We start from the raw sequence: 15265 nt of genomic DNA, 5'->3' as shown, positions 1-15265 counted from the left end.
CAGATGACACTAAACTGGGAGGAGTGGTAGATACGCTGGAGGGTAGAGATACAGGGGGACCTAGACAAAATTAGAGGATTGTGCCAAGAGAAATCTGATGAGGTTCAACAAGGACAAGTGCAGAGTCCTGCACTTAGGATGGAAGAATCCCATGCACTGCTACAGACTAGGGACTGAGTGGCTAGGCAGCAGTTCTGCAGAAAAGGACCTCGGGGTAACAGTGGTTGAGAAGCTGGATATGGGTCAACAGTGTGCCCTGGTTGCCAAGAAGGCTAACGGCATTTTGGGCTGTATAAGTAGGGGCATTGCCAGCAGATCGAGAGACATGATCATTCCCCTCTATTCAACATTGGTGAGGCCTCATCTGGAGTACTGTATCCTGTTTTGGGCCCCACACTACAAGAGGGATTTAAAAAAATTAGAAAGAGTCCAGTGGAGGGCAACAAAAATGATTAGGGGTCTGGAGCACATGACTTATGAGAAGAGGCTGAAGGAACTGGGATTGTTTAGTCTGCAGAAGAGAAGAATGAGAGGGAATTTGATAGCTGCTTTCAACTAACTGAAAGGGGGTTCCAAAGAGGATGGATCTAGACTGTTCTCAGTGGTACCAGGTGACAGAACAAGGAGTAACAGTCTCAAGTTGCAGTGGGGGAGGTTTAGGTTGGTATTAGGAAAAACTGGACACACCATATATTCTACATTGCAGCACAAGTGCCTCGCAGGCATCTGGCTTCCATAATTCCTCTTCTAAACATTTGGGATCCACACTATCCATCCAAGTTCGGATGCAGGTGGCTAGTCCAACCTGCCATCTGTGCAACAACATCCTGTACATCCTTCCCATAACAATGTTCGTGCGCAAGACAGAAACCAGTCTCTTCTATTCCTCTCTGTCATTTGCTGCTGCTTCCATTTGCTCTGTGGTGCTGAGATTCTCATTCTGCCCTCCCTTAAGGGTTCTTCTTTCTCTTGGGAGCCCTCATCTCCTCACACCAGTTGGTTTCCACTGGACAGCTTCATGTGAGAGTCTCTTGGCATCCAGAATACATGCACCAAATATGTCCAGAGCTTCCTTCTGACTCTGGTGCAAAAAGGAGCTGCTAGTTGTTGACTTCCTGGATCTCTTTGCTGGTGATGAAGTCTTTCTAACCAACACCCAGAATCTTTCACAGGCACTTATTTTGAAAGGCAATTAGTTTTCTGTGTAATATTTTAGTAAATCTCTAGCTCTCACAGCTGTATGCTAGCACCAAGATTATGTTTGAATTGAAAATTCTGAGTTTTGTTCAGGTGCTGTTATATTTTTGATTTCCATATGTTGTTGAGTTTAGTAAATGCTGTGGCTGCATTTTCTATCTTTGATGTCATGCCATTGGCTAATATGATTCTATACAGGTAGATGAACTGTTCTACTTTCTTGATATTTTTGCCTTCAAATGTGATGCTACTGCTTGACATCTGCGTTTTAAGAACATTTATTTTAGCATAACTAATTTTGAGCCCTGCTTGGTCTGCTATTTTTGCCAAGTTATCTGTCTTTGTTTGTAATTTTTCAGAGGGGTTGCTCCATACAGCAGTATCATCAGCAAAGTATAGGTCTTCTGGGCAGTTTGCATCTACTCAAGCTGTGACTGTGTTTGTGTTGCTAAATGCTTCTTCACTGTCCAGTCTATGACAATGCCAAACAGCAAGATAAAATGCAGCCATGTTTCATACCAGTGTTCACACTGAACCAGTCTCTTGTCTGGTTGTTCACCATTATAAAGCACTTTGCATTTCTATATATGGTCATGATGATGTTGATGATTAGCTTGGATTCCATAGGACTGAAGAATATTCTGTAATGTATGTCTGTGCAGGCTGTCAAATGCCTTTTGAAAATCAATGAAATTGATTAACAGGGGGGTTTGTCATTCTATACATTCTTCTATGATAGACACAAGATCTCTTGGGTCTGAATACAGCCTAGTTTCCTCTAAGCTTTGCACCCATTGCCTCTTTTGTCCTGGGTAGTATTACAATGCAGAAGGCTTCCGTAAAACAAAGAGTAATAAAACTCCTCTCCAGTTGTTACACTCAGTAAATTCACCCTTTTGGGGTGTTCTGATAATTTTCCATGTTTGTACTTGTCAGGTGGAGTCTCTTTTACCCAAAAGTCACTGAACAGCTCTGTCAATTTCTTTAGACAGAGGCATCAGGTACTTTTAGCTTTTCTTCTATAATGTGATCATTTCCGAATGCTTTGTTATTTTTCAGCTTTTTGATTGCAGCCTGTACTTCTGACATTTTTGCTGGGCCCATGTTAATGTTAAGTTGATCAGGTTCATAGGTTTCATTAAAATCTGGTAGGCTGGGTCTGTTGAGGACTTGTTTGAAATGTTCTGCCCATGTTCTACCTCAGTTGTAAGCATTGCTTTTTATTGGCCCCTGTCCTGTATTGAAATTTGGAGTCACTTAGTAAAAGGCTCTATGGTTTTCTGTCATAGTAGCAGCAACGACCACATTGCAATTTTTAGTGCATCAGCCCAAGCAGAGCTAATGCAAGTCTGTCCACCTGCACTGAGAATCACACCTCCTAACTGCAATGCAGAAATACCCTATGTTTGGAAAAACAATAGAGACCCTACCATATAGAACATGCATGATGTGGCATGATATCACTGTAAATAAGCAGCTAATCAGTTATTCTCAGTATAGATATGCAAGGAATTGTAAATGCCTTGTCATTAATAATTCACTAGATATTTACGGTAATTACTCTGCTTGTAATGATTTCATTTGGTATTAATTTCAATGTCATATGGACAATATTCTATAACAATTGCTGTATGATTCAGCATTAATTCATCTATCTTTAAAGCAAAATGTTAACTATCGGTTCACATTATTAGGATACTTAAATTGTTGGCAGCACTTATTATGATTATTATTATTTACAGACTGGAGGAATTAGACTATTACCATATATGCAATTATCTATGCTTTCCATACGTACAGCACAGCACTTTAGTCCTAGACATCCATATATCCCCAGGGTCTTGCCAAACTGATTTGTCTAATCAATACACCAATGTCCTTATCTCTAAAGATGTCATCTTGTATTTACAGTCATTGGTAAGTCACTATACATAAAGATATCTCAGCTGGTTCTTTTCTTTATTGACAAAACCTACCGTATATTATTTTTACACCAAATTTGCCTCCAAGAGTTTCCACGCTTCTTTCTTCATTGCAGAGTCAGAAGAAATGAAAAGCAGGTGGTCAAGGTTTAAAAGACAATCCTCAAGGAATTTGCATCCAAGAATGGGGTTTTAAGCAAATAATAAAATGACACTTGATTTACAAAAGGCTTTATTGGTAAAAAGAAATCTTACTTTAATGAGATCTTGATTTAGTTGTACTACAATTTAGTTTTCTCAGTACTGTAATAAGAATGCAGTCATTTATTGCAGTAAGATATACATGAACATCAAATAAGAACAGGCGTTATTGCTGTTTAAATGCATCCCATCCTTCACCTAATGATGACTCTAAGGCAATCAAAATGGAGCCACTTTTAAAGCTGGTAAGAACTATGAACTCTATTTAAATTAAATGTAAATAGGAGAAACTAAAGTTAAGCTTCAGTAAAACTGAATTTACTGTGGAACCAGAGAACAACGAGAGATAGCCCTTCATATTATTCTTACAGTGATTTTGGATACTTGATTACCGTTTGCAGCTCTCTTGATACTTGATTTCCAAATCCTGGGAACAGACATCTGATGCCTGCTGCGATCTTTTTATTCAAAGTTTCCCCATCGCACCCCACCGATGCAACATAACATTTTGTACCGGGCCAGTGAATAGCTTATTGTAAAATACAGGATTAATATTAATGCACATTCTTAGTGGCTTTTATCAGGAATACAGTGTGAGCCTCCTTGAAAGATTTTTTTTTGTCCTCTTCTTGGGGTATGACAGTATGATGTATATGATCTATCATGCTCATTTCCTTCACACATTCTTAGCGCTACTAGAGCAGTCTCAGAGTGATGGTAATCTTATGAAAACTCAAAATGATTTGTTTACTACCGAAGGTTTATTTAAGGCTGTCACCATGACCTATATCCATTAGTAACCTCAAGAATTCTTAAAGGGACACTGGTCCCATTACCTGCTATTTTCAGCCGTACTCCCTGATAGCAGAGAACTAGGGCTGTTGCTTCTAAGAGCCTTTTATAAATTATATCTCTGTCTCACTCTCCCCATCAACCTTCCTTGTTCTACAGTGAGTAGGGTTGCCAACCCTCCAGGATTGGCCTGGAGTCCCCAAGAATTAAAAATTATGGCATGTGATGAAATCTCCAGGAATACATCCAACCAAAATTGGCAATCCTAACAGTGATCTTGCCTGAAAAAAAGTTTAAGCCCTCCCGTATCATCACACATCTAAAGTGGATCGAAAGAAGGGAAAGCAGACAGATAACATCATGCTTTTCAAAGTATTTGGTCTCAGTGATTTCATGTAGCTAGTAATTCATTTTGAATACAAAGCAACATACAGTTTTAAAATTATAAATACAAAATACATTAGTTAGCTGCATATGCTTCTCCTGCGTGGTGGCTAAATCATCCTCATTTCCTCATTAGCCCCCGTCCTCCAACCACCTCTTCTCCCAGCCAAAATATCTGAATCTTTTTGGGCTTGATCCTCTGGTCTGGCTGATCTGAGCTCTGCACAGGACCCAGTGAGGCATGAAAGAGGTAGCATGACACCACCTTTAAGAGTCCAGTCCAGAGGGCCACAGCCACGCCCCTTTCCTTACCCTCTACCCCAATGGCTGTTTAAGGGGCTAAATCAAAGGCCAGAACCTGGCCCATTGTCTGTGATCTCAAAACCAGGCTGGATTTAACTACATCATCACAGAAATGAGAGATAGGTGGCGGGACTAGACTTATTGGGTCATAACACTAATTCCTTCTTTTCCCATAGCATATATTCACAGTTATTTTATCCTATCCAGCTTTAAATGACTCAAGCACTCCAGGTCTCATCACTTCTATTCTACAGTCCAGCAAGTCTACTAGGAATTCTTCCTACTATTCATCCTACCATCTCCATTTATTTCAGTTTCTAGTAACATGACCCAGGAGAAAATTCAATAGTTCGCTCTCCTGCCTTTTGTTTGTACCATTCTGATGCTTGTACATAGCCCTCACCTATGCCCTCTAGTCTCGCGTCCAACCCACTGAATGATCCTTGTTTAGCCAAGCTTCTACATGCATTTAAGAAATGAAAACAGAAATAAAAACTTAATCTGCAGATGATGGGCCTGATCCTACAGTCCTTACACAGTCAATACTCACACTGAAGGAGCTAAGGTCTTGTAGTTAAAACACAGACCTGAGACTCTGTTCCTGTGTGGCCGTGTCAGCACTCTGTGCCTCAGTTTCACCATATGTAGAATGGAGATAGTAATACATACCAGATACAGGGTTGTGAGGCTAAATTCATTGATGATTATAAAGTACTTTGAAGTTGGAAGTTGCTCAGAAATTAAGTGTTATTAACTATCTTTATTATAGTAGTATTAAGGACTGAATGATTAGGCCTTCTTAGGACCAATTTCTCTCTTGAGGCATGCACACATGATTTCCACTGAGACACCTAGGCAGATATTGGCCTAAATCATTTCAGATTACAAGACATCCTCAGCACGGACACGTTTGTGCTACCATGTTCCTTGTCCTTTCTGGAATAAAATGAGACAAAACTCTGTTTAATATCAAAAACTGGCTTAACATGGAATGATAAAAAATATTTCAGAACAGAAAGTCCCAAACCTGCCTAACCATCTCTGTAAAGCATTTCTACACTCCCCATCACCAGCATACCAAAGCACTATCAAAACCAAAGCAAGGTTGAGTTCAATTTAAACATTTGTTTCTATTGTATTTATAAAAACAAGCACCTTTTACTGGGCTTCTGGGCATGGATACATTAGTAAAGACATAATTAGTATCAACATTAACTACATGGAAACCAATGTAATTTGCAAATAAATTTTTAATGGCCACAATAAAGAGCACCAGCTCTCCAACAATATCCCCACCACTTGCCCAATGATTCAGCAAAGCACCTTTCATGTCCCCCGCCCGCTCTTGCACTAGGCCCAGTCGAACTGATGGGCTATACATACTGTGCACTGAATGTCAACAATAGATGACAAACTGACCAAGGATGTGAGTTCTAGAGACAGGGACCATCCATGAAAATCCCTTTGCCCCCAGAATCTGAATGCTAGAGACTGTAAATAGAAGCACTCTGTCTGATCTCACTAGTCAAAGAGTATTCACTGGGAGAACGTCACTTGCTCTGGCACCCAGGACCCAGACTATATAGGCCTTTGTAACACACCTATTTTAGACTTGCCCATAGATTTTTAACCACCAGTTCTTCATTTTGTCTAATTCAATTTGAACTAGTAGTGTAATGTAATGTAATGGTGCACTAGAAAATACCATCCAAGCTTGCAAAAGAAGGTACCATTTTTAACCTCTCAAACAGCTTGTCTCCAGCCTAGAACCTACTTTTCCTACTGTTCTGGAAAAGACTGGGTGAAACCAATAAGCCCTATAGAAATACAACAATGTTCCATAGAAATTTCTTTATAGAAACTGTAGGATCAGATTCCCAGTGTAAATTGGCACTGCTTCACTGAAGTCAAGAGAGCTATGATGAGTTGCACAAGCTGAAGATCTGGTCCAGAGAACTGAATACAAAACTAAAATCTTTCTCTAGGATTTTTAGAACCATGCTATAGAATTCTATCAGAGGGAAGGAACTGTCTGTCAAATTTCATAGGATAGTTAAAGCAAAACCCCATAGAGAAAACTTCTATTCTGTTCTACAGGACTTATCCATAATATACCCTTTTATTTTTATGGTTCCCAAGCAACTTAGATGCCTCAGTAAATTATAAAATTGAAACCAAATGAATAAAATGTTAAAATGCCAATGGTTTTAGTAAATAATGGGAACTTGAGACTCTTTGAAAAGGAGTTAATTTGATGGCCATTCCAAGGTCAGGAAGACCCAACGAAAGACCCAACGAAACAGAGGAAATAATACAGGAGTGTCTATCCTGCCTCTGCAAAAGCCACATTCCCTCTGATTTAATAGGATGTGATAGCCCATATGGCAATAAGTGATTTTTAAAGTATGCAATTCATGCCATCAAACAGGTGGGGTTTTTGCCTTGGAGATATGTTTTCCTTTTTAGCCAGCAGTGTTGATGCAGCGTTTGGAAATCTTACTTGTGTAGGGAAAGTTACACTCTTTCTGTAATAAGAAAGGAGCCCTTCTCTATAGCACTACAATTCCAATCACAGCAAATGGCCCGAAATGACCATCTGTTGCTCTGTTGAAATGTTTGAATGAGAGAGTGAAAGAGGAGGAGATGCCTGATAAATTAGAGCTCTCCTGAAACATTTATATGCATAAATATTGCGGCTGAAATTGTTCAATGTGACACCGGGGGAACGTGATATTCTTGGAGGGTGGAAAGTTTTAGTCAGATGCAGTCTTTCATGAGGAAACCCAGCCTCCAGAATGACAGAGTTACATAGGCCCCATATATATCTTGGCTATCTTTCCAGAGGATACAGTCTAGCTCAGCCATGAATTGTTGGGCTAGATGTAGAAATCACTGTGTGAAATTCTATGGTCTGCATTATGCAGGTGGTCAGAATAGATGATCGTAATGGACTCTATTAAATCTTACATAAAACAGAGCTTATTTAGACAAGGAATGTGAAAACTAAGTGTAAAATTATAATGCTAATGTATTTTAAATAGGGATTTTTAACCTAACCCATTGTAAATATAATTCTTCAAAAACTGTTTTTTAATTTATTAAAACATAAATAGAATGTATATAAATTAAACTGCTCTGTACTTTCAATCTCTCACTGAAACAGAGTTTGAATCCATGTTGATATTTGAAATATAAAGACATTTCATTTGAAATGAAAAAAACTCATATTTTAGTACAAAACCCCAAGTAAATAGTAACATTAATCTGGTCCTTATCACAGAGGAACCTTTTCAAACCACCAGCATCTGCCTGTAAACATAAACTGACTTCCTCAAAACTGAAATGCACATGAGAAAGATTGGCATCTGGTAATGAAAGTATTGCTTCCCGGATATGTTGGGTAAACATCATCTGATTAAATCATTTGGGGTTTAATAAAGAAGAATGGATGCAGCAAATACACAACAAAATTGGTTGGATCTGTGTCAGGAGCAAAGTATATATATATATATACTTATATAATATATAATAAAATATATATATATATACCAATTTTGTGATTTTTTTTTCTGGCTGTCTCAATGTTTTTGAGCACACCAAGGATGTAAAAAGAAGCTTTACAGAATATTTAGAACTTGATTTAAAGACAACTAGAACTTCACATAAATGTGAAAGATACAGATAACATGCTTGTGAAAGATTTTGCATGGCTGTACAGCTCGATTCATTTAGATCCTATGTAGCAGCAGCTGATACATTCTGGGTCAGGTAACTATACTGCACTGAAGCAGCAGGATGGATTCACTGATATAATGGGACTTTTCCATCTCTAACTACCATGATCCAAAACCATTTGGCCCAGAAAAATAATGAAAGTGCTACAGTGTTAGGTTCTTACTGAGATAGTGGGTGTTCCAAACACAGCCAGTAGGTGGGGCACAAGGCTACAAACTCAGCTAGGTGGAACCACAATCATTGTGCTGCATAATAGCCGGGTATTTTGATTCATAAAAAGCATAAATCCTACAAGATGAATAATAATACGAAAATGAAATGACTGCTTTTGCCCCATAGGAATAAATTTCCTAAAGGCCTAGAATCCAAGATGTTCAGGCAAATATTTATTTAGTGTGATTTATTTATTCACATTTGCATGACTGTTCTATATGATCATGGAGATGGCTTATTTAGATTGTATAGCTTCTAAATGTTTCTGCTGAGTGTGAATTTTGGTCAGCTGCCTGGGCTTCAGAGAAGTCCATTCCCATCCCCATCCTTTGTGTAAACAAATATACAGTAAAAAGAATGTAGACATTGTAATGTTATCCTACCTACTGAGCATGAGAAGGAGGAATCGCTAAGGAACCACTAGTTTACCGATGCACTAAGGCCCATTCAGAAGAATTGTAGAAAAACAACTTTTTAAGGAAACAAACCACCATTATAGACCTTAACAGTATAAAGCATTGCCTTTGTGGGTTGAATGACTCCTGAAGAATCATCATAATACCTTTGCTGTATTTTATGCATACAACTGATTTTTTTAGTAATATCAAAACTATATAGAACTTAACGTATGAATGTGTATATTTATTTTTCTCCCAGTTTTATTTCTAACATGCCTTCAGACTATGAGCAAATGTGAATTTGTGTCTGTTAGTTCAGTAGATATTTATTACCCTTAAAGGAGGGGAACAAAAATCACATTTCTAAGTGCTCCCTCCTCCACACACACACACACACACACACACTAGATCTGCTGTCTGTGTACCACTCCCCTATTGTTTTCACTGTAACTGATTTTGGCACCAGCTCTTTAGCACTTTGGAAGGGCCTTCATTAGCACTGGGATACTGTCCAAAAGAAATCCAGAAAAATCAACACATGGCTGCTCTTGTTCTCATGATAAATGACAGCTTTGGCTGAAAAACAACAACAGTAAGGAAGGAAAACAAAAACCAAAAAGCAACAAGGGTAGCCATAACGTGAATAGAGGAAGTCAGACATGACTAACTCCGCGTAGACGGGGGAAATGGGCTTGGCTGGGGGGAAGGGGAGAGGAGAGGCGATCTTGGATTGACACTGCATTGAAAAGGTAGTTTGTCCTCTTTGCTGACTTGGGTGGGGCATTCTCTACAGTGAGAAGGAAAGAGGGTGCGCTAAAGCAAATGGGGACAGCATCGAGCCAGAGCCCACTGCTCTGGTGATATGAACAAACAGGCAGCAGCAGACAGTAGGCTACAGAAAATAAAATGTCTGCTGCCTTCACCCACTAAGAAGGGGAATCTGTACCCTTTAAATAAGATGAAGATTACAAATGCAGAGACTATATTAGTCCTGAATGAACACTGTTTTCCAATGAAGGTTTTATAGTTTAATTCCGCACTCCTTACTCAGGCAAAACTCCCCCTGACTCCCGTCCTTTCATCAGTCAGTATGCTCAGTGACTTCTATGGGAGCTTTGCCTCAACAGCAATTCAGGATTATATCCTATGTGTCTAAACTAGAGCTAGTTGGGATTTTTTGCACAACATGATTTTTCCTTGAAAAAACAAAAAACAAACTTTTTTTCAAAAGCAAAACTTCACGCAAATTTGTCAGTGGTTTTGACTCCCCCGCACCACCCCCTACCCCCGGAAATTTTCTGTGATGATTTTTACCAAAATGTTTACAGAAATTTTAATTGAAAAGTCTCCAGAACCGTTATTTGTAAACCAAAATTTTCAATAAAAGTCATTTTCAATAAACAAAATATTTTGGAAACTATGTCAGTAAAAATTATGGTAACAAATATCATGAAAAATGGGTCAAACAGGAAACTTTAAATTTTCCAGAAAATGATTTCCTTGTTTTTAGCCATCCCCAGTATAAATTATTAAATACTATTTGAGAATGTACCAGAATTGGTAGGAAATTGCCTTAAGTTTCTAAAACCTAATTTCAGACCTCATTATCTAAGCTGAAAACTCTCATATTTAGGCCCTGATGCCACAAATACCAGCATGTGCTTAACTCTATATACAGTGAGGAACCCCACTGACTTCAGTGGGACTTCTCACAGTCCACAGAGTTAAGCAAATGTCATTTTAGGAACCGGATCATATTCAGTACAGTAAGTAACCCCTTAACTAGATTTTTTGTGTGTAATAGACACATGTAGATGTGTATAAAATAGCCACAATAAAAGGAGAAACTCCTGGACCTATTTGAAAATTGGGTTTTGTGCATTTCATTACAAATCTGAAAATGCACTTCATTTCCTGGGAAAATAAAAGCATTTCTGAGTACAAATGAACCCAATCTGAGCAAGGTGTGGCTTTGAAATTTGAAATTCTGTTTTCCCATTGTTTAAAATTAGAAAATAGACAGTTTATTGAATTCCATGGAAATGCTAAATTTGAGAAGCACAATAGTGCTCCAAATGAAAAAGCAATATTTTCTGGAAAGTATTCAGTAGCTTTGTACCATGCCCATCTCATACAATCTTGGAAAATATCAGACAACTGGTTAAGAATTAACTTGAGAATACACTCAAAACCCTCACACATTAGCTTCATTGCAACTTGTTCATTATCATACACAGCATCACCCACTGATCATGAATATACATCTTATTAGAAAACAGACTGTGCGCGAACAAGAAAGAGTTTTGAAATGTTTCCTCTTGAAGTTCACCTTTTTATGGGGGAAACAAATAATTATAGATTCCCAGACTGTCTACAACAGTGATTAAATGAAGTTATTTTATTGGATCCCAGATCCAAGTCTAGATCTATGCAAAACAGTCATTTAAAAAAAAACCACACACAAATTCATCATTTGGGTTTTTGTTACAGATTTGAAGCTCAGATGGGGTTTGCTATACCTTCTGAATCTGGATCAGGTTTAGAGCAAATTTGGATCAATTTCTGCTTTTGTAGCAACATAAAACTAGGAGCTTTGAGTGGTTTCAGATGAGTTTCATTTAAAGTTTTGGGGTTTATTCAGAACCACACATCAAAAACAAATTCAGGGGCACATATGGATCAAAGCTGAACATTACCCACAACTCCCTCTGCAAAGCTAAATCACTCAGAACAATCAGTTAAGAGACTTCTAAATTCCCCTTCAGACCCACCCAATAAAACTTTCATCAAATTGGTAGATCCGGTTGATATAAAACACAGGTCTGTCTTAATGCAATTTGAAGTTGTGAGCTGCCTTTTGGGAGAAGGACAGATGCCTGATGTACCTTAAGCTGATTCAATTTTTTTCTGCTTTATGCCATTAAAGCACTTGTTCACCATATCCCCTACCATGCTGCCATCAGGGAAATCTAAGTTTGGCAGCAAGCTGGGATCCCTGCCTCTAAGCTGAAAGAGGTTGAGCTATTTGCAGAAATAATGCTTTCCAGACGTACTAAACAGCACTCAGCTTTCCAGATGGAGTGGCATTAGTGTTGCTTCCAGCCATTTCTTCACCTTCTGGTATACTTGTCACTCCTCCCTTATGTACCCTGAGTCTTGTGTTTTGGAGACTTTCTGTATTTGGGGAATCTCTGATATCTGCCTGCATCTCACATCCTCAGGAAGATGCTACAGATTGTTGGAATGCTGTTCCCCACACCCCCCACCAGTCCCCTGGAATGCAACAGATTGTTCACTGAGGAAAGCAGAGGCCTTGAAAGTAGCCAAACATTAGGGAACCCCCAGCTCCTCCTGGATTTGATATTTCTACTTAACGTCCTTACAAATGAGAGGGTTTGGCATGTACACTGCCGGCTAAATAGAAGTTCTGATGGCAGCCGACTTCAAGGGACTGAAAGAGACAAAGAAATTCAGTCATAAAGAGGTAACCGCCCTATTGCAAAGCCAAAGCTTTTAACTGTCCCATGAGGCCTGCAGGCTGTCTGGTCCAATGCCTGAGAGACAAGCCTTGAACTTGCAGTTCTTGGATCTGCAGCACAAAAGGCTAGCCCAGCCTAGGTCAGCTGGATCCTATGAAAGTTGAAAGTCAAACAACTGGAAATTGTGAATCCCCCATGGAATAAATCCACCGAACAAGCATGTTGATTTTGGCAACAGCACACAGTCACTCTGTTCTAAAGATGAGTTGACATGTTCAGATTCACAGATTAGCCATTTCTAAAAGGTTAATTAAATATTACCATTGTTTTCCCAGCTATTCATGTATCTTATTCTATTTCTCTGTATTAAAAAACACAAATTGGGGTTTCTGAGTTAAAAACATCACACGGCCCCCATCCCCATGAAACATTGTTTAACACAACCTCCCCTTTAAAAATATCAAATGAGCTGTCATCTCACAAAAGCCTGAAGCTGAGATGAGATTTTTGGAAGCGAATCCTAAAAAAAAAAAAAATTCTCCTTCTGTAAAGCAAAGCATTTGACATGACTCAGCTTGTGACTGAGTTTCAGAATGACCCCATACTATAAAGGGACTATACCAAGGCTGAAAGAAAAGCTCCCGGTATCTATCAGCCCTTCTTTACCTTGTGAAATTACCAGAAGTTGTAGCCATCAAAGATGTTACTAACTGAAAGCTTTAGTCAGAGTCAGGATGCATGACAGCTAGGTCTGTGCGGAATGCTGGGACAGAAAACTTCCAGACACTACCTCATTCATGCATCCAGTCTGCATAAACTTCTTACCATTTTTGTCCTGGGGCTTTCCTAAGCATATCGGACTGTTGTGTGTAGGTTTGGAAGAAGGAGGGGAGATAGAGAAGGGGAGGAGGTTACAGAACTAAGAACATGGAGCCTGACTCATCATTACCCTGGAATCCTGTATGAAAAGCTACCAGGCTGCTTTGATAGAGGTTTCCACCCACTTGAACCGCTGTAAATGACTTCAAAAGGTACAGGGCAATGGTGTGTCTCTGCCCGATAGTGTTATGGCTAGGGCTGAGGAGTGGGAATCAAGAGAACTGGCTTCTGTTCCCACCTGTGACCTTGAACAAACCGGATTCTTTGCTGCCCTGCAGCTTGCACTCACTTATGCCAATGCACGCCATATTGAATGCTACTAAATTCTAATAGTACCATTTTGCACAAATGTAAATGATTTGCACAAAGTGCAAGGTAGGGGAGAATCAAGCCTCACCATGGCTGTGTCTCACTGTGCCTCTGTTTACCCTTCTGTAAAATGGTGATAATAATACACCGTTGACTGTCAGGAGCGTCAAGAAGCTTAATTCATTAATTTTGGCAAAGATCCAGATCCTATTAGGCACCTAAATAACTCTGAGGGTCTGAGCCAAAGTGCTTTGAGATCCTCATGTAAAAGACACTGTGCAAATGCAAAGTATTATTGTGTCACAATGGGAGGTGATTTTGTATATTAGACATCTATTCCTCTGCAGCCTGACTGTGACCATCAAATCCACATTATTTGTACAAACTGAAATCACACTTCAACTCAGTTTCCAAAAAGGGTGTGCATGGGTCTCAGTTCTGATTCAGGATCAGTGCCCAATCAGGCCTGATCATGAGCTAGTGTAAATTGCTGCAATTCCATAATTGACTTCAGTGGGGCTTGGGTGATCTACACTGATTGGTGATCTGGCTCACAAGCTATTTAGATTCAGTATTACACCGCCTGGCCTTATGACTCCAAAAACCAATTCTCCTTCCCCACTTTACATGCATTCAGGGACTGGTGGTGGGAGTATCCCTTCTCTCTCATGCCACCCTGTGGCAAGCAGGTTTCTGTTTCACTCCCCCACCTAGTGAAGGAAAGGGCAGTGTCACATTCTCTCCTGCAGAGGCACTATAGAACTGATGGTGTATCCACTTCATCTCATGAGAGCCAGGAGAGAATGCCTGGGGGCCACCTCTTCTGTTCCCTCACAACAGAATGAAAAGGGCAGAGCATCAAGACCAGTTGTCTCCTTCACCCTCACCAGAGGGATGCAGAGGGTTCTTCTTTCCTCACTAGGCCTGACTTCGAGGATATATTTAACATAATGAAAGCTGCTTATGTGCTTCCCAAGATCAGGGCCACAGTCAAGAAGGAGGGAGAGGTTAGGATATGGCTACACTAGGTATACATATGTGCTCTGACCCATACTTCCAGACAAGCACACCGGGTCAGGCTCAACACCTACCTGGGTACATGTCTAAAAGCTTTGAATATGGATGATGGGGCCCTGGACAACAACCCACATCTCCGCAAGCAGAAAGCCTGCAATGCACAAGCTTGGCGTAACGGCAGGGGCAGATCGGTGTTCCATTTGGTTTATCTAAGAATAGGCAGAGCTAGCTGAGAACTGAGTGGGGTCAGAGAATCCTTTCCCCAAACCTGAATGCCAGGGACACTAGTCCAGATAGTCAAGATATTTAGGGAAAATATGGTATACATGGCTCGAGGTGAAAGTCTGATGTGTTAACTCTTCTAGTCTCCCTTACCTAGTCCACCACTTCATTACGCTGAGCCATTTGCTAGCCTGTTAAAACAGGAGCAGTCAGA

At 39.7% G+C, this 15265-nt stretch overlaps 1 protein-coding gene across 1 annotated transcript in view; it reads left to right on the top strand.

Annotated features, from left to right (window-relative positions):
* Positions 1–10970, top strand: part of ASPH (aspartate beta-hydroxylase) — a 522004-nt gene extending 511034 nt beyond the window's left edge. The window contains exon 31 of the transcript XR_012655352.1: positions 10960–10970. The gene's annotated coding sequence lies outside the window, so the exon portion shown is untranslated. The remainder of the gene's footprint in view (positions 1–10959) is intronic.
* Positions 10971–15265: the final 4295 nt, after the last annotated feature.

The sequence above is a fragment of the Chelonoidis abingdonii genome, chromosome 2, assembly GCF_003597395.2.
Source record: "Chelonoidis abingdonii isolate Lonesome George chromosome 2, CheloAbing_2.0, whole genome shotgun sequence".
Lineage (NCBI taxonomy): Eukaryota > Metazoa > Chordata > Testudines > Testudinidae > Chelonoidis > Chelonoidis abingdonii.
This window is presented reverse-complemented; position numbering and strand designations above follow the sequence as displayed.